At 35.8% G+C, this 22,577-nt stretch overlaps 1 pseudogene; it reads right to left on the bottom strand.

The window, feature by feature from the left end:
• Positions 1-596: 596 nt before the first annotated feature.
• Positions 597-716, bottom strand: LOC114202733 (U2 spliceosomal RNA; annotated as a pseudogene).
• Positions 717-22,577: the final 21,861 nt, after the last annotated feature.

Genomic DNA, 22,577 nt, shown 5'->3' with positions numbered 1-22,577 from the left:
CATTTACTAATTCATATTGGATTTTATATTAAATAGAGATGAAATGTTCTACTAAAAATAAAATTTGTTATCACATATTGTTAATAGATACAATAGAAAATAAAACTATAATTGTATATAGAATGCATCCATACACCTCAACTATTCTGTTTAATATAATGAAGTTACTAATGATATTAAAATAATTATTCATATGAAAATATGTTCTCTAGTTTATTTTTAAAGATTCTTGTTGGTGACACATCATATCAAATTATGTTTGTTGTCCTACCCCTTCTACCTGTTCAGTACTGTTTTGATTTGAATAATAAATAATTTGTTACCTTAATGATATTATTAAGAAATTTAAAAATGTCTTCTAAAATATTTACAGTAGAAGTCTCAGTCATTCATTTAACAAAAGTTTATTTAGAGCCTTATGTGGATCATGTGCTAGTGCTAATGAGAAAATGAAATAAAGTGAAATAAAATAATTAAAAGAGAGAGAGACAGGGCCTTTATTCTCACAGAACCTATAGTGCATGGAAAGGTGGTCCTTAATATACAAATTACACAGATAAATGTATAATTGCAGTGTGGTTAAGTGTTAAGAAGGGGGAGGTTCATGGTACTATGAAGGAATATAACAAGGAAGAATTGTCTTGGAGATTTAGAGAAGGCCTTTCTGATAAGAACAGATACTACACTTGATCTTAGCCAAAAGGCCGAGAAACGATGAGAAGGCCTTTCTGAAGAAGTTGTGATTGTAATAAAATATTAAGGTATCTAATCTTTAACACAAGTAAGATTCATGAGGTGTAATCATTAAGCCTCTTCATTGGCCATTTCACAACATGGAAGTTGGCTTCTCTTGGAGTGAGGATGGGAGAAATCTTAAAAGTGTCCCTAAACCAGAAGCCACAGATTTTTGGTAATCTTTTTTTTTTAAAGATTTTATTTATTTATTTGAGAGAGAGTGAGCGAGAGAGCACAAGCAGAGGGAGTGGCAGAGGGAAAGGGAGAAGCAGGCTCCCCGCTGAACATGGAGCCCAATACAGGGCTTGATCCCAGGATCCTGAGATCAGGACCTGAGCTGAAGGCAGATGCTTAACCAACTGAGCCATCCAGGTGCCCCTGCAAGCTTGTCAATTTTATTAATCTTTTCAAGAACCACATTTTGTTTCATTGATTTATTAATTCTATTTGCTTTGTGTTTATTTTACTCTTCTTTTTCTAGATTCTTAAGGTGGGAGTTTAGATTGTTGATGTAAGACTTTTCCTCATTATAACATAGCATTTAATTCTATAAATTTCCCTTTCAGCACTGTATTAGCTGTGTCCTACAAATTTAGACAGGATGTATTTTCATTTTAATTCAGTTCAAGGACACCCCGGAGCGGGAAGATGAACATCCTGGCTCCCAACTTGGTCTTCTGTGACACCAGCCCAGTACAGGTTGGGTAGAAGTGTTTGTTTAGAATGATACCTTGTTACAACTTGGCAGGACTGTAGGCTCTCTCCTCAGCCTTTGCTGGTGGTTGTGGGGGTGGAGCCACAGTTTTTAATGTGGTATGCCTAAAAGTTTTCTGACTTGCTAGGTATCTAGGTGTATCTTGTCTTTTTCCTTGTCTTTTAACTTGAGGGAGAAGGCTTTTGTTGGGCCTTTTTGGTCTGTGCCCGTTGCCATTTCCTAATTGTCAGTTACCCAATATTCAGTCTGCCATGCATGTAGCAAAAAGAAAACCCAGAGAACTCATAGTATTGTTTCTTGTGTTCTGGGGTTCCTGGCCAGACTGCCTTTGGAGTCTTATGTTTATTTCATATATAATGTCCTGGGATCTTAACTGTGCTTGGTAGGAGGATTAGGGAAAAGTACATCTGTTCCATCTTCCCAAAAGCAGAAGTCTTCTACATGTCTTATTTTAGATACATAGTATTTTAAATATTGTTTAGTTCTAAGTATTTTATGTTTATTATTCCTTCTTTGATCAACAAATCATTTGGAAGTGCATTTTAAAATGTCACGACATATCGTTTTCTAGATACAGTTTGGTCATTGGCTTCTTACTCTTGCATTTTGTTGGAGAATATGGTTTATATGATGTCAATCTTTAAAATTATTAGGAAGCCTCAGAAACTCAATGGGTTTGAAGAAGACATGCAGGCTTCACTTGTTGGGTGGAACATTCAATATGATTAGATCAACTTGTTTTCAAGTCTCTTTATTTCTTTCCTGCTGGATATATTGTTTACTGAGAGAGATATAGTAAAATATCACATAGTGATGAATAATTTATCAATTCTTCTTATGCTTCTGTTAATTTTTCTTTAAAGTTATGTCACTAGGTACATACAAATTAAAAATTGTTAGACTTTTCAAATTCAATGTTCAATTTTGTAGTGACTATCTTTAATAATTTTTTGCCTTTGTATTTATTTTATCTGATTTTAATATGCTTACTCCAGCTTTCTCTTGCTTAGTATTTGCTTGGTTGATATCTTTTCTATTCTTTTGGCCTTCAATATTTTGTTTCTTTATGATATATTGGTCACATAAACAAATTAACAGGACTTTAAGTATTTTTTTTAATTTAGTGCAATGAACTTTGGATTTGGGTTTTTTTTTTTGAACTTTTTTTTTTAAGATTTAATTATTTATTTAACAGAGACACAGCGAGAGAGGGAACACAAGCAGGGGGAGTGGGAGAGGGAGAAGCAGGCTTCCCGCGGAGCAGGGAGCCCGATGCGGGGCTAGATCCCAGGACCCTGGGATCATGACCTGAGCCGAAGGCAGACGCTTTACAACTGAGCCACCCAGGCGCCACTTGAACTTTGTTTTTAATGAATAATTAGTTTAGGTTTAAAATGATCACTGATAATCTTTTGATTGGTTTTATCATTTTATTAGGACTGTCCATTTGCCTCAGCTTTTCTCTTTCTCCCTACCTTCTTTCTTGCTACTTACTGCTTTTACACTTTCCTTTTTTTTTTTTTTGGTCTGTGCAAAAGCTTTTAATTTTTATTGATTAAATTTAATAATTTTTGGAATTGCATCTGGAGTTTGAATTCATATTTGCTGTTTCTCTTCTCATAATTATGTGTTTCACCTTTACCTCCTTTAATATCATCTCTTCCAAGTTCTATTATTTTCTTTAGAGCTCTTAGATATGTACCATCTTCTTTTTTTAGGATTTTATTTATTAATTTCAGAGAGAGCTCACGCAAGTGGAGGGGCAGAAGGGGGAGAGAGAATCTCAAGCAGACTCTGCCTTGAGTGTGGAGGCCAACGTGGTCTCAATTTCATGACCCATGAGATCATAAACTGAGTAGAAATCAAGATTCAGTCACTCAAACAATTGAGCCACCCAGTCTCCCAAATATATACCATCTTAATTTCTCATTTTTATTTACCATAGTTGTCTTTCTCTTTACTATATTCCTGATAATTTCTTTGAATTTATCCTTCATTTTACCAATTCTCCCCTTAGATTTTCATTTGCTTCTTTCAGTCACCTTAGCATTTAATTAAGTTCTTTAAATTTTATTCTCTATCGAAGCTTTTTCAGACAACAGAGGCATTAATAATTCAACTGTAAATCCATGAGGGCAACTTTGTGGTTATGAATTCTCTGGAGGGAGTCTCTGCTCCCTCCCACCCCCACTATATCCTCATCTATGTCCTGGCTTGAGACAAATGAATTTCCTTGTTACATCCTTATGCATAGCAGGTTTTATTTCTTCTTCACCTTTATACTGCTGATAAGAAATCTTACTAGATTTCTCACTTCGAACAAGTGCTAAATATTATTATCACCAGTCCCCCTGTATGCTATGCAACTTTAGAGAGAACTCAGGTGTCCACGGTTGGGCAGAAGCTCTCATAGGAAAAAGAATTCCTTAGGCTGGCTTGTCTCCCATTTCCTATGCAGCCGTGCGGGGCTCCACAAGTTCTTTTGTTGGTTTCTTAGTTTTTAACTGAGCAAATCTTTAAAATTAAAACTATACATATATATTTACCATTTTAGTTGATTTTATCTAGAGAGTAGTTCAGGATATCCAATGCCGCTAGAAATGAAAGTTTAGACCTAATCCTTTTTTTTTTTATTTTTTTATTTTTTTATTGTTATGTTAATCACCATATATTACATCATTAGTTTTTGGTGCAGTGTTCCATGATTCATTGTTTGTTCATAACACCCAGTGCTCCATGCAGAACGTGCCCTCCTCAATACCCATCACCAGGCTAACCCATCCCCCTACCCCCCTCCCCTCTAGAACCCTCAGTTTGTTTTTCAGAGTCCATCATCTCTCATGGTTCGTCTCCCCCTCTGACATACTCCCCTTTTCTTCCTCTCCTGTTACCTTCTTCTTTTTCTTTTCTCTTAAAATATGTTGCGTTATTTGTTTCAGAAGTACAGAACTGTGATTCAACAGTCTTGCACAATTCACAGCGCTCACCGTAGCACATACCCTCCCCAATGTCTATCACCCAGCCACCCCATCCCTCCCACCCCCAACCACTCCAGTAACACTCAGTTTGTTTCCTGAGATTAAGAATTCCTCATATCAGTGAGGTCATGTGATACATTAGACCTAATCCTTTTTATTTGTAATTTCACTTCCTTTGCAAAGTCATTATTTCTTACTAATTTCTGTGTTAGTGGGTGGCTCTATTACAAGCTGATATCACTGTACCCTTAAGGTGATGAGTCAGCTGTTTGGGGGTTAAAAGAAGAATTATACTTCCATCTGCTTGTCACTTAGGTTTTAAAGTAGATAATTTCTTCTCCTGACTTAACAAAAAATCTATTCCTGTATTTCACAAGCAGATGATAGCTATGAAAACATTCTATTTCTATTTTTTTCTTATATTTTTAAGCATCGTCAATATTTTGGCCGGGAAGGTGATCAGATCTCCCTTGATAGCAGATATGGCTTGCTTTTCCCATTGTTGTACTGACCTGTCACCACTTGAGTACCAAATGGAGACCATTTTAGGATTTGATGAAAGAGCACTGGATCTGGCCACTGTGTAGAAGAGAAAGTGTCTGTGAGAAAAAATTCCTGTCCATGTAGAGTCACAGATCAGATTCCTACAGGTCAATCTGAGGTTCTACTGCTTTCTCGTCTCAGCTTTTACTTGAATATCTGTCTGTTGATGGCCATGGTTACTTTTCTAATTAAAAGTGGGAAGAAAGGGAGGGAGGGAAGAAGGAAAGAAAAAGTTTTCCTAAAATTTTCAGTTATTCTTGTTTAATTATCGAATATATGTTGATTACTTACAAAGAAGCTGCATCAAGGCTTCTATAGAAATTTGTTACCTTAGCTTGAAATATTTTCCCATATGCACCCACTCTACCCACCTACCCAAATGAAACAATCATCCTGGTTCTCATTCATGAGTAGATAGTAAAATCATGGAGGGCAAGAACCATCTTTTCTTCCCCCTTCCATCCCTTCCCCTCCCCTCCTTTCCTCTCCTTTTCTTTTCTTATTTTTCTTAAAACTTGAGGACTTAGGAATTAGAGAGTCTTCAATTAAATTTTAATTCAATCTCCGCTCCAGTGCTATCTCCTCTGGTTATACTCTCTGTGAGAAAATTTACCCTAAATACTATATTACAGGATAAGTACAAGTTACCTATAGTTGATACCTTAGGTAAGGTTATTTATAGAGACTTCCTTATTCTACATAAATGACTTAGGGTTAGTTAATTAATAAAATGGTGTTATTGATGCAATTGAAATGAATGGGATTTAAATTATGAGGGTGATTGGAATGGTGATACAGGACCCACCACCTTGGCCTGAACTAATATATAGAAGACACCCAGCCTAGCAGTGTGTGTCAGTGAAGCAGAACGCCAGGTTTGCACTCTGGTGGGCCTGCAGACTCCTCACCCCAGTGATGGGGATCAGACTACAGGATCCAATATTGAGTACCCTTTGAAGTGGGCATTCTGTGCAAAAGGCTGCTGGCTATTTTTTAGGTCAGAGAGAGGAAATTTGCACTTCAGACAGGTCACATTGGCTTACTAATAAATGTCTTTGCATTTGGTGGTCTGAGATTTCTTTTATTGAAAGAGATCCCTTGGAAATGAGGCATAGGGTTGGGGACTATTGTTTCTGTTTCTTCCTCTAAATATTAGAGGTCTCCAAAAAGAACTGGACATTTATTAGACGGGCCAGCTGACTGGTTTGCAACACTTTAGTTTTATGGTTATTTACGTTCCTGTTTACTTCCTTAGGTATCAGAAATTCTCTGAGAGCCAGATTCCAGAATATACCATGAGTAGCCATGATATTAGGGTGCTACTTTGACACAGCACATAGTAAGCTTTCAAAAAATCCAGTAGAGGCTTTTGAACTCTGTAAGTGAGGGTGAGAACACTTTTCTAAGAAAGAATTGGATAAAAGAAAAGAAACAGAGTACATTACTCTCCTACCTTCTCAAGGTTAAATTCCTCTTGGGTTTATCATTGTTTCCAATCCTTTCCCTTGACCTACCAGCAGCACTATCTTCAGACTAAGGAAAAATGATCACATGTCTATATTCACATGCAAAATGGTGACCCTTGTTTGGTGTTATATGAAACAAAGAGCCTAGTATTTGCAAATCATATATCATTCATTGTTCTTTGGAAATTAGTGATACATGATTTATATTATAGCCAAAGCCACCTCTGTGTGTGCATGTGTGTGTGTTTCTTCTGTAAGTTGCCATATTAATTTTTCTGCGTAGGCATCCTCCTCCACTGTCACATATTCTTTTCCTGAAATCTTGCTGTGCTTTGCAGCAAATATGTTAAAAAGCTTTTGTTCTGAAAAAAGCCAACCATTGAGTAGGAGTATGAATTCAAATGTTAAGGTCACCATGGGACCCCACAGTTATTTGGCTCAATAAGGTCTGTGTGACATCACACTTTTGTGAAATATCTTAGGAAAAAAAAGAGAGGGAGAGAGAGAGGCTAACACTTGCTGACTTTAAGTGCTGAAAGAACTTTTGTTTCTTGTCTAAATTCTCTCTCTCTCTCTCTTCTCCTTCAACCAAGGCAAAGAAGTATTTCCCAGTATTTTAAACTTATGTTATATAAAAATGGGATTGATTAATCCATCTTTGGAATATTAAACACTGACCGTTTCACCGAGTGGCTACTTTTACAGATTTTCCTCTCTTTCATATGCTTTTTCTAGAACATTTTTGAGGCAGATGTTAACTTTACTCTTAGAACTAAGATATTGTGGATTTCTTGTTTTTTTGTTATAAAAATAGACAACATAAAATTTACCATCTTAACCATTTTTAAGGGCAGTAATGTTAAATATAATTACATTGTTATGCAGTCAATCTCCAGAACTTTCTCATCTTACAAAACTGAATTAAAGAACAATTCTCCATTTCCCTCCCTCCCAGCATTCTGCTTTCTATCTTTATGAAGTTGGCTACACTAGATAGCTCATTTAAATGGAATGACCTGGTATTTCTCTTTTGTGACTGGTTTATTTTACTTGGCATAAGTAAAGTTTCATCCATATTATAACATGTATCAGAATTTCCTTCTTTTTAAAGGCTGAGTAATATTCCATTGCAGACCACATTTTATTTATCTATTCATCTGTCACGGGACACTAGAGTTGCTTTTACCTATTGGCTGTTATGAATAGTGATGCTATGAAATGGGCATGCAAATATCTCTGTGAGATTCTGCTTTTAATTATTTTGGGTATACACTGAGACAGTGGAATTGCTGGATTATGATAATTCTAACTTCTGAGGCACTGACATACTGTTTTCCATAGCAGCTATACCATTTTATATTCCTACCAACAGTTCATAAGGGTTCCAGTTTCTGTGCACCCTTGCCCATACTTGTTATTTTTTATTTGTTTTTTTAACGGGTCTGAGGTGAAATCAAATTACGGTTTTGATTTGCATTTAACTAATGATTAGTGTTTGTTAGCTATTAATATATCATCTTTCCATATGTTTGTTAGCTATTAATATATCATATTTGGAGAAATGTCTATTTAAGCCCTTTGCCCTTTATTCAACCATGTTATTTTGTTGGTGTTGTGCTGTAGGAGTTCTTTATATGTTACAGATATTAACCCCTTATCAGATACATGATTTCCAAATAGTTTCTCTCATTCTGTAGGTTGCTTTTTCATTCTGTTGATTTGTGTCCTTTGATGAACAGAAGTTTTTAAATATGATATAGTATAATTTATCTATTTTTACTTTTGTATCCTATGCTTTTGGTGTCATATCCAGGACATCCTTCACAAATCCAATGTCATGAAGCTTTCCCCTTATATTTTCTTATAAGAGTTTTATAGTTTTAGGATTTCTGTTTAGGTCTTTGATTCATTTTGCATTACTTTTTGTATATGGTGTAATATAAAGGTACAATCTCATTATTTTGCATGTGGTTATCCAATTTTTCCAGCACCATTTGTTGAAGAGACTGTTCTTTGGTTTTGGAACCTATATTAGTTGGTTTGGTCTGCCATAACAAAATTAACCAGAGACTGATTGGCTTAAACAACAGAAATTAATTTTGTCACAGTTTTGGATGCTGGAAGTCTGGGTTCTTTATTTCATTGGTCTATATGTCTCATTTCTTGCATTTTTGCTTTGTTGTCATAACTGTAAATTTCAGTACCTCTTCTTTATATCTGAAAAAGGGATAAAAGTTTACTTGGGAATTTAAAAATATAAGGTAAACAGGTATTGTGAAAATTCTTAGTAACTGGCTTAATTTCAAAGTGTATTTTCTTGATAACATTGCGATATATTTTTGACTTCTCAGGAGTACCTGTTACTAAATAATAAATTCTGCTTTAATTTTATCAAAATATATTCTTGGATTAATTTATTCAAACTTCATAACTATATTAACTGTGTTCTAGCATAATCCCCATTTTGACTTAGTTATTTTTATGTTAATCTTGTTTCTAAGTATTATAGAAAGCACATTATATGTTTTTAAAAGTAGATCTACCTAAAGTTTTAAGCATTTACTTCCATTGTTTTCAATATTTAAATTTTAGTTTACCTATAGCTTGTAAACAGACAATCATTGCTTTTCCCTTGTATGTACTTAAAATAAATACAAGCTAAGTCACAGAGTAGCTAGGTATGAAATGTCATTAGGCTCCTTTTCTTCTAGCCACCCGATACCTGATAGTACATAATCAAAGAACTATCAAAATAGAAAACACTGAACAAATGTGGGAGCGAAGGAAAGAAAACAAAAGAGCCTGCTCTGAAGGAAACTTTTGATTCCCTCCCTGGAGAGGGTATGTGCTATGGTGAGCACTGTGAATTGTGTAAGACTGTTGAATCACAGACTTGTGCCTCTGAAACAAATAATACATTATATGTTAAAAAAAAAAAAGAAGAAGAAGAAGATAGCAGGAAGGGAAGAATGAAGGGGGGAAATCGGAGGGGGAGATGAACCACGAGAGACTATGGACCCTGAGATACAAACGGAGGGTTCTAGAGGGGAGGGGGGTGGAGGGATGGGTTAGCCTGGTGATGGGTATTAAAGAGGGCACATTCTGCGTGGAGCACTGGGTGTTATGCACAAACAATGAATCATGGAACACTACATCAAAAACTAATGATGTAATATATGGTGATTAACATAACAATAAAAATTTAAAAACCTAATGTATGAGATTAACATAATAATAAAAAAGTAAAAAAAGAAGGCACATATTGCATGGAGCACTGGGTGTTATATGAAAACAATGAAGCATGGATCACTACATCAAAAACTAATGATGTATGGTGACTAACATATCATAATAAAATAAAATTAAAAAACAAACAGTTGAGGTTTTCCAAAATAATTAAAAATAGAATTACCATATGATCGTGCAATTCCACTTCTGAGTATACATCCAAAGGAAATGAAAACAAGGTATTGAAGACATATATGCACTTCTATGTTTATTGCAGCATCATTCACAGTAGCCAGTAAAAGCAAACAACCTAAGTGTCTGTCAATGGATGGCATATAAACACAATGGAATATTATTCAGCCATTATAAAGAGAAATTGTGCCATTTGGAACAATATGGATTGATCTTGAGGGAATTATGCTAAGTGAGATTAGTCAGAGAGAGACAAATTCTGTACCACACTTACCTGTGGAATCTAAAAAAGCCCAACTTGTGAAAATGGAAAGCAGAATGGTGGTCACCAGGGGCTGGGAGGGTGGAGGATTGGGGGAAATTTAGTTAAGGTACAAACTTTCAACTTAATAGATAAAGAAGTCCTGGAGACCTAATGTGCAGCATAGTGATTATAGACAACAATACTGTTTTAGAAACTTCAAACTTACTAAAAGACTAAATCTCAATTGTTCCCACTACAAAAAAGAAATGATAATGTGACATGATACAGATGTTAACTAACACAGTGGAGGTAATCATATTGCAACATATATAACATGTATCAAATCAACATACTGTATACCTAGTACTTACCTAATGTTATATGTCAATTATATTTTTAAAATAATTAATTAATTAATTAATTTAAAAAAATCTTTTGATTCTAAGAAATAAGGGATAAGTTTATGGAGCACATATTCAAATTTTCTTTGTAATTTCTTATAAGGAGAACATCTTTCGACGTAATAAACCAGTATTAGTAAACTAGAAAGAAATATAATATCAAATGGAACCAGCAAAATGCTAATTTCACTATAAAAATATCTTTCAAAAATATGTATCTTGTAATTATAGCTATATTTAAAGTTATGAAATGTATGCATAACTCAACCTATGTGCTAAAGCAGACCCCAGTCCCAACACTAACTTTTCAAACCTCTGTGTCTTTATTCAGGTTTTCTCTTGAGAAAGTTGAAGATGAAAGTAGCATTGTCATTTGAGCACAGCAGAAACAGCACAGGCTGGGGTATGAATCCTTGCTCTGCCATTTATTAAATGTAGTGCCTTAGACTAGTTATCTCATCTCTCTGAGCTTCCATTTCCTTACCTGCTTGCAACCTTGTAACAAAGAGATTATTTTCTTAAAGAAGTTAGCAAATGATAAGAATTAAAAATAAATAGCTATTATGGCTGATGCAAAAACCTAAAACTCTATATTTATGCTAAATATGGAGATATGTCACTGGGCAGGGACTGTGGTTAACCTTGTATCTGTAGAGTTTCTACAGTTGCTCATGACCTTTAAAAAAAAAATACATTTTCTTGGGACACCTGGGTGGCTCAGTCAGTTAAGCATTTGCCTTCAGCTCAGGTCATGATCCTGCAGTCCTGGGATCGAGTGCCGCGTTGGGCTCCTTGCTCGGCGGGGAGCCTGCTTCTCTCTCTGCCTGCCTCTCGCCCTGCTTGGGCTCTCTCTGTCTCTGTCTCTCTGACAAATAAAGAAAATCTTAAAAAAAAAAAAAGTTAAAAAAATACACTTTCTTGTTATGTAAGCTTGTAATAGTTAGAAATCTTTAAAAGTTGCTTTAACAATGTAGAGGCAAATGCAATTTGCCTAGAAGTCCTGTCTTGCTAGGCATCCCTCACTTAATATGAAGTGGTGGTATAACTTAGTTATTTCCTAATCTCTGATGTACTTGTCCAGCTGGGAAAATTTCAAGGTTGTTTGAGTCTAGATGCATTGCAGAATTGACTATGTTTGGAGCCAACTCTAAGGGTTACTGTTCACTATGAGGGTGAGGACTTGTAATTGTTTCTCTGTGGCCCAAACAGATTTTGAGTTCAAGAAGCCCTTAGGGTATTTGCCTAGTATCCCACTTTAGTGACTTCTTTTTTGTTTTGGCTAGAGAAGAACAAGCATACCTCAAGTAATTCTGTATAGTGATCCAAATCACTGGAGATTTCCAAGTACTGAAAGTAAGAAACATAAAAATATAAAATATTACTTTCAATATAACTGTAGCCTGCACAAATTTCCCTCAGTTACTTTCTGCTGGTGGCAGAACCAAGTTAAGAACATCTCAGTAGGGCATGTTTTACAAGTGCTACCTCTGTTTTTCTTTAATGTGGCTTCTTGAAAAACTATATGGAGACAGAAGAGATTAATGTAAGTATTTAGTTTATTTTTGATGGAAAGAAAGAGAATCATTCCTTTAAAATTTTCTTTTCTTGGGGCACTTGGGTGGCTCAGTTGGTTAAGCATCTGCCTTCCCTCAGCTCAGGTCATGATCCCAGGGTCCTGGAATAGAGCCCCACATCGGACTCCCTGCTCAGGGTTGAACCTGCTTCTTCCCTCTGTTGCTCTCTTTCTCTCTCTCAAATAAATAAAAATCTTAAAATTCTTTTTCTTTTCTCTATCATCTGAAGTTCCATGTAAATGTCAGTGGCTACACATACAGTAATTTGAGAACCTTGAGGGTAGGCTAATGAATACACATTAAGTCTATCATCTATATCTATTATATAGTGAATCATTTTCAAAACGGAGCTGGATTCTTGACACTTTTATTGGTACAAAATAAAGTGTGTATCCATATCTGAAAATATATTTGGGCCTTTTTCCCCCCCTTAATCCCTCAGGGTACGTTGTTTCAATATCTTCTAAGGAAATTATAAGAGTGAGGAGTAAAGTAAGTGGCTGGCCATTATATGTTCCTATAGATGCCAGTAATTTCATTTTACTAGCTTAAGTGCTTTAAAAAGGGAAAGTCAAAGTAAAATCTCTTTTTCCACTCATTGCTCCTTTGGGAGACAATTGTTATTTCTTAAGCATTTTTGCATTTCACTGTAAAAAAAAAAGATCTGATAAGAAATCATTTATTCATTTAGAGGAGGGCATGCACCCTGGGTTGTTTTTCTGGTCATGATGATAGATTTCTGCTGATCCATGCACACCCTCCTGCCCTGTTCCCATTATGAAATAATGGCTTTTATTTATAATGTGACTAACCAGGGTTGGGGTCCATTCTGCAACCATGGAACAAAATGAAGCCATTGGCCTAAATATGGACTGAACCCTGTACATTGACCATATTAATATTTTAATCAATGTGGAAACTACCAGAAGCTTGTAATTAGAATAATCCTAAATGACATAATGTAGCAGATAACACTTAACATCATTATGATTAAAATGCCCATTTGTGAAATAAAATATATAAAACCAGCCTACTCTTAAATCAGTATTGGTACCTTACTTCCTTTTGATATTAATAAGTTATTTGATTAACTGTTATAATAATAACAACAATTTAGTGTTTCTTTTAGGCTAGTTTTGTGCATTGAATTCTGTCTCCTACATCCTAGTCCCCAGTTCATATGTTGAAGTCTTAACCCCCAGTATCTCATCATGTCACTGTATTTAAAGAGCCTTTAAAGAGGTAATGGAATTTAAGTGAAGTCATTGGGGTAAGCCCTCATTCAGTATAATTGATGCCCTAATAAGAAGAGGCGAGTGTGATGCTGACACAAAGGGAGGAGTCCATGAAGACTCTGGGTGAGCGAGCCGAGGAGAGAGGCTTCCGAAGGAACCAGCCCGTCAACACCTTCATTTTGGACTCCTCGTCTCTAGAATTGTGAGAAATTAATGTTGTTTAAGCCACCCAGTCAATGGAATTTTATTATGACAGCCCTAGCAAACTGATAAAACACTGTGTTAAGTGTTTTACATTCATTTTCTCTGTTAGTTTTCATAATAATCTTTAGCATACATGCTATTATTATTCCTACTTTGCAAATGAAGGATCTTAGGATAAGATCATTTTTAAGGTCTAATGAATAGAAAAGCCAAAGTGAGAACCATTGCAAGTGCATTCTTGGATGTATTGCCCTGCCCCTACCATCTGTCACGTGATACAGGCTGTAGCACAAATGGGGAATTTGACACTCGTCTGAGACTCCTGAGCGTCTTGTCTAAGATCACTCTGCCATCAAGTGCCAGAGTCAGAATCCCATGTCAGATGTGTCTGACTCCATGATTGCAAATCATAACCATCAAACTATCCTGCCTTTATTGCCTTTTGCCTGGAGGAAAAGACCTATCTCTTAATTGATTTTTGGATCTTTAGAGCCTAGCATAATGCTTGAACAAAATTAAAATTGATGAAAATAACCTACTTTGTTCTGCTTACTTTAGTGCACCATTTGAAATTCTAATAATTATTCATTATTACTTAGAACTGAGGGGAAGAAAAAGGTCTAAAAGGAAATCACAAACAGCATAGTCATTTTCTTCTGATAAATAGTTTATGACATTGACCAGCTATTTTATATTTTAGTAATATTCACAAAAGGATCAGACTTTAGTTAAATGGTATTACATGGTTGAATGATTGTCCTTGAGCTATTTGGTTATTTTATCTTCCACCTCATTAGGCTTCTATTTTTTGTGTCCACGAAAAGGCAATAACATTTTATTTTAGCTTGCTCAGTAGAGGTTTTATGAAAATTACTGAGTAAAATGGGAGTTGGAAAATAATTTTAATTTAATTGAAGAAACATAATGGGGGAAAAATTCAAATAACCTAAAAGCAATTGTATTTGATTATTAAGTGACCCATTTAAACCCAGCACATTTATACAACATATCTTTAGAAGTATCACCTTTTTAAACCATTCTGTCATATTTTAAAACACATTATCATAAACAACAACAAAAATTCATGCAAATTCCAGGCAGATCCAGAGAGATATAAAGGTAGATATTTTAGTTATCTGAAATTTGCTTTTCAAATTTGCTCAACTCCACTCTTAAGAACTTGTCTGAAAACCACAAGTTTGCAAATACAAGACTTATGCTTCAAAAGTAGACTTCAGAGTCCTTGTATTAAAATTCCTGTGCTCACAGAGAAGGTACACTAGGTCCTTGGCCAGAACATATTTCCTCCTAACACATCTAGCAAGTTGTTTATTTGCTTTTCCTACCTCACTACTTGTTAGAAGCAGCAAATTAAAAAGGAAGGCTTGGGGTATTACTAAACACAAATCAATTGTTAACAAGAAACAGGGCTTCAACACAGAAAGAAATTTAAAAAAGGTAAATTTAAAACATTGTTTAATGTCAAATGGCGAGAAGGTGGCAGTGTAGAAAGAGTATAGCTTTTGCACACAAACTGTACCTGTTTAACATCTCAGTGTCCATTTTATCAAGTATAAAATGAAATAATATTAGAATTCCTAGAGTGGTGCAGGGATTAAATGAAATAATGTGAGCAAAATGTTTCATTCTCAGGTCCAAAAGCACATTTCTGTATACACTTCAATAGTTTTCACAACTCAATAGATCCTAAAGTAGTTCATGCTCATAATAATGACTGGTACTGGATTGTTACGAAAATATTAAAGCTATATCCAGTATATTCTACTTAAGAATTTATCCCAATATGTATTTCATGTTAGAAAACACATCAGAATGATTACTGTTGGAGTCATCTGTGGAATGGGCTACTTGTTCCATTTTTCTCTTTGGTTCCTGACACCACCTATCTGGGGACACTGAGTACAGTGTCTTCCTTCCAGGACTCAAGATGACAGGGCAGTTCATATCTCAAATGTTGCCAAACCACCAACACTAAGGAAACAAGCTCTGGAAAGTCTCACACTGGCAATTAAATGCTCGGGCCCAGAAGTGACACATTGCTTCCACGCATGAATGCATCATTGTCATATGGGCTCATCCAGCCACAAGGGGCCAAGATGTGGAGTTTTGCTCTCTGCCCAGAAGGTGGAGGACTGGAAATATTGGGGAACAACCATATGACTAAACTCAAAAGAGACTGATGGATAAACAAAGTTTCCAGTATATTTATTTGAAGAAGAAATGTCAGAAGGGATCAGACTGGATGCTAACGTTCATCTATGAAAAAGATCTGTCCCATTGCCATCTTATTTGTTTAAAATGAAGAATATCTATTTTTAGTTTTTGGATTATTGATGCTAGCTTTCCAAAGAACACTTACCCGTGTCCGAGCTGAGAAGCTGTAATTAGAAAGTTGTTTGGTGGTTGCCAAGCCAGATCAGATCACAAGTGTTAGATAATTTAGAGGAATGATTCATCCATGTTCTGATAAAGCCTAATGAACTATCCTTGCCTCCTGACTGAGAACACTTCTCTAGGAGTAGTAATGCTAGATTCAGTGTCTTTCCTTGTTAGATCATGGTAAATAATCATCAGCAAATTTTATATTTCTGACTTCTGTTTTTACTTTCCTCAACCTGCTCCATCTTTTTTAGACAGGTTTCCTTCAAGTGTATTAATACCTTTTCTGAGACCCCATTCCAGCCCTGTTATTTTTCAGTTTATTGGGGTATAATTGACAAATAAAATTCTAATAAGTTTAAAGTATACATGTGATGATTTGATATATGTATACATTGTAAAAGGCTTCCCACTATTGAGTTAATTAGCATATGTTCATCACCTCACATATTTATCTTTTGTTTGGTTGGTTTTTGTTTTTGGTGAGAACACTTAAGTTCTACTCTCTTTGCAAATTTTAATTGTACAACACAGTGTTATCAGCTATAGTCATGATGTTATATATTGGATCCTCAAGTATTATTCCTCTTATAACTGAAAGTTTGTACCCTTTACCAACCTCTTCCTATTTCCCCCACCAAACCCTCACTGCCCATCCAACCTCTGGAACCACCATTCTCCTTTCTGTTTCTGAGTTTGACCCTTTTTTTTTTAGATTCCGCATATATGTGATGCCATGCAGTATTAGTGTTTCTTTGTCTGGCACTTAGTACAATTCCCTTCTGGTTCATCCATGTCATTGCAAATGGTGATTTCCTTCTTTTCTAAGACTGAATAACATTTCATTGTATATATGTGAATAGATAGATATCACATCTTCTTTATTCATCTGTTGACAGAAACTGAGGTTGTTTTCATTTCTGGGCTGTTGTGAATAATGCTGTAATGAATATATGGGTACAGATATCTCTTTGAGATAATGATTTCATTTCCTTTGGGTATAGACCCAGAAGTAGGAATGCTGAATCATATGGTAGTTCTATTTTTAATTTTTTGAGGAACCTCATTACTGTTTTCTATAGTGTCTGTACCAGTTTACATTCCCACCAACAGCATACAAGGGTTTCCTTTCTCCTCATTTTTGCTAGCACATGTCTTTTTGATAATAGACACCCTAAAAGGTGTTGAGGTGGTATCTCACTGTGGTTTTGATTTGCATTTCCTTGATAATTTAGTAATATTGAGTACTTTTTCATGTACCTCTTGGCTATTTGTATGTCTTCTTTGTAAAAAGTCTATGCTGGTCCTTTGCCTGTTTTTAAATTGGGTTATTTGTGGTTTTGCTATTTTGTTGTATGAGTTCCTTGTATATTTTGGATATTGCCTCCTTATCAGATATGTGGTTTGCAAATATTTTCTCTCATCCTGTAGGTTACCTTTTCACTTTGTTGATGGCTTTTTTGCTGTGCAGAAGCTTTTAAGTTTGATGTAGTCCTATTTGTTTATTTTAGCTTCTGGTGTCAATTCAAAAAAAAAAAAATCATTGCCAAGACCAATGTCAGAGGGCTTATTCCCTCCTGTTTTTGTGTTTTAATTGTTGGTTGTTTTGTTTTGACCAAAATATATTTTACTTAAAGTTGGATCTTGTGTATATCTGATCTCATTCTTCATGTTTTATTTAACTGGCTTTATTTTAGGGTTGGGAGGTGTTTGAGATAAATGGAAATGTTAAATAAATTTTAAAAAATCTCACATGCTGTGTGACCTTGAATTCAAGGGTGGGGGGGTGAAAACCGTACATAAGCCATATCAGAACTAGAATAATAATGGGGATAGATTAGCAGTGTGCCCACATCACATCTCCAGATAATGGTGGTATTATTAGTCACCATAATTGTCAGCCCAGAAGGGGGAGAGATAGTATAATTTTAGAGCAGAAAGGGTCTTATTGGCATTACTCAGTATTATTCAGAACATTTTTATGTCCCTGACTGATCAATAAAGGCCAAAATATATGCTGATTCAATACATTTTCTTTAGAAGAACAAATCATATTTAACTTACCACATTTAATTATATGCTTGCTGAAGAAATATAGAAAGAATGTTCCTTCTTTTATAATTCCAGCGATGAAATCAGAGCCAAAAAGGAACTCAGTACTTACAAGGTCAATACTAGTTGGTATGTTTCCAAAATTGTTCTCAACATTAGTGTACAAGAAAAAAATTTCAACATTTCATTGAGCTGAAATATACAAACTGCTCCCTTGGGAGCCGATAGTCCTTGACTAGGGAAAAATAGTCAAGGGTAGAATGATCTGTAGTCAGCTCTCCTGCTAACGCAAGGTCTAGAGATAAGGGATACGACAGACTATCACCAGTAGGAGTGCGTTTCTTGAGGCCCACTAGCTGGAGCACCTTATATAGGGCAAGCTTCTACCTCTAATGGTGGAAATTATGTCAAGTAAGTGGTCAAGATATTTGACTCACTCTCTAGTAAAAATGTCATGATAGAGGTTATAAAAAAAGTTATTGTGTGGTGGGAGCTAAAACAGTGTCAGTACTAGTTCTTACGTTTCTTTTTTTTTTTTCTTAAGATTTTATTTATTTATTTGATAGAGAGAGACACAGCGAGAGAGGGAACACAAGCAGGGGGAGTGGGAGAGGGAGAAGCAGGCTTCCCGCCGAGCACGGAGCCCGACGCAGGGCTCGATCCCAGGACTCCGGGATCATGACCCAAGCTGAAGGCAGACACCCAACGACCGAGCCACCCAGGCGCCCGAAGTTCTAAAAATGTTCTCAGTATCAATGTATAAGAAGAAAATCTTCAGTATTTCTTTGAGCAAAAACATATATACTTCTTCTTCAAGTATTTGATTGTCCTTGACTAGGGAAAAAGTTTCTGGGGAAGAATTGCTTATTTACTTTAGGAATCTCTTGTTTCCAGCAATTCTGGAGATCATGTGAGCAGATACAGGATCAATTAATCACTGGCTACAGTTCCACCTTCAGACATTTCAAGTTCATTACCCTAACACATCCTGTGAAGTGTGAAGGAACACAACTTCTCAGATTTTCCTGCAATTTCTTCTTTGTTAGTGTTTATAGCAAATCACATTCTTAATAGTTAGTGTTTGTGAACTGGTCTCCTGATGAGGCTTCCTAAAAAGAGGAAGCCTAAAGCTTTAAACCAAATGACAGAAGCCTCAGGGTATGCTAATCTCTCCAGCTCTCTTTGTTCATAATGTCTGAGTCCGGTCTGGTTTTGGGTCTGGAATTATTCTGGGATGTAGTGAGCTTCACTGAGTCATTAATTCTACTCTAAAGATGATTCCTCCCAAATCTATCTTTGGGACTATTCACTCAACCAACATTTATTTAACACATACTTCATGCTAAGCAATGCCTAGAATGTAGTGGACACATTTTTAAAAGAAAAGACACAAGGAGATAATGGTTTGTTAGTATATTGGACAGATACATAAGGAAATAATTATAATAAAACGATTTATTTAGCTGGGTTCAAAATTCTGAGGAAACCCAGAGTAAATGGGATGTTGGGCAAGTTTCCAGTGGAGAGGTGATAAAAATGCTTGATCTTGAAGATGAGCAGGAGTTTGTCATCCAGAGACAGTAAGGAGCAAATTATATCAAACAGCCTGGAGCGTTCAGTGACGAGAAAACAGCCACTTCCAATGTACATTGGAAGCAAGATTTGTGGGTTGGGAAGGGGGTAGCTGGAGAGGAACAAGGGCAGGAAAGGGAGATTCAGATCATGTCATGAAGGCTTTGAATTCCATGGTGAGGGTTTGGGATGTTATTTTATTGGCAGAGAGGGAGCTACTGAAGTTCTGAAGCAGAGAAATACTATGATCGGACTTCTTCAGAGGTAACCCTCAGATTTACATGGAAAATAGCCTGAAGGTGGGGAAGAGCCTGAGCAAGGAAGATGAGTTAGGAGGCCATTTCAGTATCCCTGGGAGACTTAATGGAAATCTGGTAATTGGCTCTTAGAATGCTGAATTGACAGGACCTGGTGACGAAGGAAGAAGAAGATACATTCTTATATTCTTTCAGTAATTAATCATAGAGCTCCTATTCTGGGCCAGACACTGTTATAGATGCTTAGGATACTGAGGTAAAAAGATAAAGGCCCTGTTCTCACAAAGTTGCATTCTAGTGAGAGAGAAATAAATAAGTCCATTAATGTACATCCTCAAATTATGTGATGTGATGTTAAGTGCTATGAAGAAAAATAAAACACATCGTGGAAATGATGTTATATGACCTCTGAGCTTGAAGCTTCTACTTTTGTCCCTGTAGAACACTGTCTGAGATGGCCAGGTAAAGAAGCCTGTCTGGCAGATAGGAGGATCAGGGGAAAAGGAGATTTTGGACACCCAGCTGATAGCCACCATTGTCTGCCAGAGTAAGGAACATTCTATCTGAACTTTCCACTGAAAGCTGCCTTGTTAGGGAGCTCAGAAGAAATCACTAGAGGAACTGCCCAGCTAATCCACAGAGTCATGAGAAATCATAGATCTTTGTTACTTTTAGCCACTAACTTTGGGAGAGTTTTATGACAGGAATAGATAAGAGAAACAATGAAGAATAAGAGACAGTTATTATTCAAGAATGATTTCTGGATCACTGACATAAAATGATGAGCTGACTTTGTGGTGCCACTGGCTAAGAGAGGCAAAACTTGAAAAAAAGGAAATTCAGAATTGCCCCAGGATGGAAAGTCTTTGTCCATTCCAGATGAGGGCAAAATTTAATATTTTTTTTGTATTAACTTTGAAAGGCCAGATTTAAGGAGAACATATTTTTTTTCCTTTAAAAACTTGAAAAAGTAAAGTCCTCAATGAGACAGTTCTTTAGTTTGAATGCATTTTTAATTAAAGAGTAATTGCTAATCAATATGTAACCATAACTGTTCATTGTATCTTTTCAGATTTTGTTTTGTGTTGTTTTGATTATTTATATAGGACAGGGTCAGGGAAAGTGAGGAGAACAACAGGGCTCCAGAAATGGGTGGAAATTAGTAGGGAAACTAATACTAAGAGGAGAAAAGATAGAAACAGAAGCACCTAGGGAGAAGACAAAGTTTTCCTTTGTTAACTTTTATGCACTTGCATAAAAGGCAGTTGCCCACAGAACAGTATTTTGTCATCCAGTCTGTTTTGCATGATTGATGAATTTTTTTTAAAAGATTGAATTTTCATAAAGTAGCCTTTATTCTTAGGGACTATATTAATCCTAGAGTTACTATCATGTATTTTGTAAGCGAGAAGAACCTGTGTGTTTTCTCAGTTACAGTATACCATATTGGGTCATAAATAAGTGAAAAAAAATGTCTTTGCCAAATATCTTAATTTTTTCCCCAGAAATTTTAATCTAATTAATATTAGTTTTAACATAGTTGTAGTCATTCATTTTAGATACCACTAAGGATATTTCATCCTTTTATTGGCAGCAGAATTCACAGAAATGGCTTATAACAGATTAATAGATCATGCTTGTTAAGTCCCATTAGTCTGGAAATTGCTGCTCAGTGCTCTCGTTACACACGTTCCCTCAATTTCCACGAGATTCAGTATAGAAAGAGAAGATCATTTATGTATATTTTTATTATGAAGAGAACACTTGAGTTTTAAGAAGAGAAAAAAAATAACCTTAGCTTATCCATCTACCCTGTGTGAAATGTACCTAACTTGGCCTGGATATTGATTTTAATGTTTAAGGAGCCCAGTTTATGCTACAGTTTGACCACATGACCTAACAAACAAAATTCAAGATCAATCAAAAGCTTTTATGCAGCCCCTCTCTTCCAAACTAAATTTATATGTAAACTCCTACAAAGAGGGGACAATGATAAAAAAAAAAAAAAATAATGAAATAATTAAATCTATTGACTAGTGCTCTGGACTAAGCATTTGTGTTCCTCAGAATTCTTATGTTGATATCCTACACCCTGGTGTGATGGTATTAGGAGGTGGGGCCTTTGGGGAGGGGATTAGGTCATAAATGGGAATAGTACCCTTACAGGAAGTGACAACAGAGTGTTTTCCGTTCTCTTGCTCACTCTGCCATGAATGAGAGGATGAGGTCTGCAAAACACTGAGAGGGCCTTCACCAAGACCCCAGCCATGCTGACACTCTGGTCTGGAACGTCGAGCTTCCAAAGCTCTGAGGAATAAAACACAGTCTATATCTATGTCATAGCAGTCCAAACTAAGACAGTAAGATTTTCAAATCTTAGGAGGGAAGCAATGACATAGCCTCAGTCTTTAAAGATTGCTTTTAACATACGTTTAAACCATGGAATTCTCAGTAGTGAACTATTAGTTTTGTCAGAAGGGTTCTTTTGACACCTGTTGAATAAATACTAAAAGGAAGGTGAACTTCTGTTTTCCTCCCAAAGGCCAAATAAAGGGTATAAAGAAGAAGCTGCATTTCTTGCTACCAATGGACACAAGAGTGTCTGCATTATAGCCTATCATAATTGACCTTATTTCATAATTATTTATGTCCATGTAAGTCTTACTTATGAAGTCATAAGCCCTTTAAAAGCAAGGAGTACTTTTGCCTCATCTTTAGATGTCTGACATCCAAACACAGAACCACATACAAATAATGAGATGAATGAGTAAGCTGAAGTCA

The sequence above is a fragment of the Eumetopias jubatus genome, unplaced genomic scaffold (genome assembly GCF_037043125.1).
Source record: "Eumetopias jubatus isolate StellerSeaLion01/CBP00866 unplaced genomic scaffold, mEumJub1_p1.0 scaffold_14, whole genome shotgun sequence".
Lineage (NCBI taxonomy): Eukaryota > Metazoa > Chordata > Mammalia > Carnivora > Otariidae > Eumetopias > Eumetopias jubatus.
The sequence above is the reverse complement of the archived record's forward strand: the minus strand, read 5'-3'. Positions and strand labels throughout refer to the sequence as shown.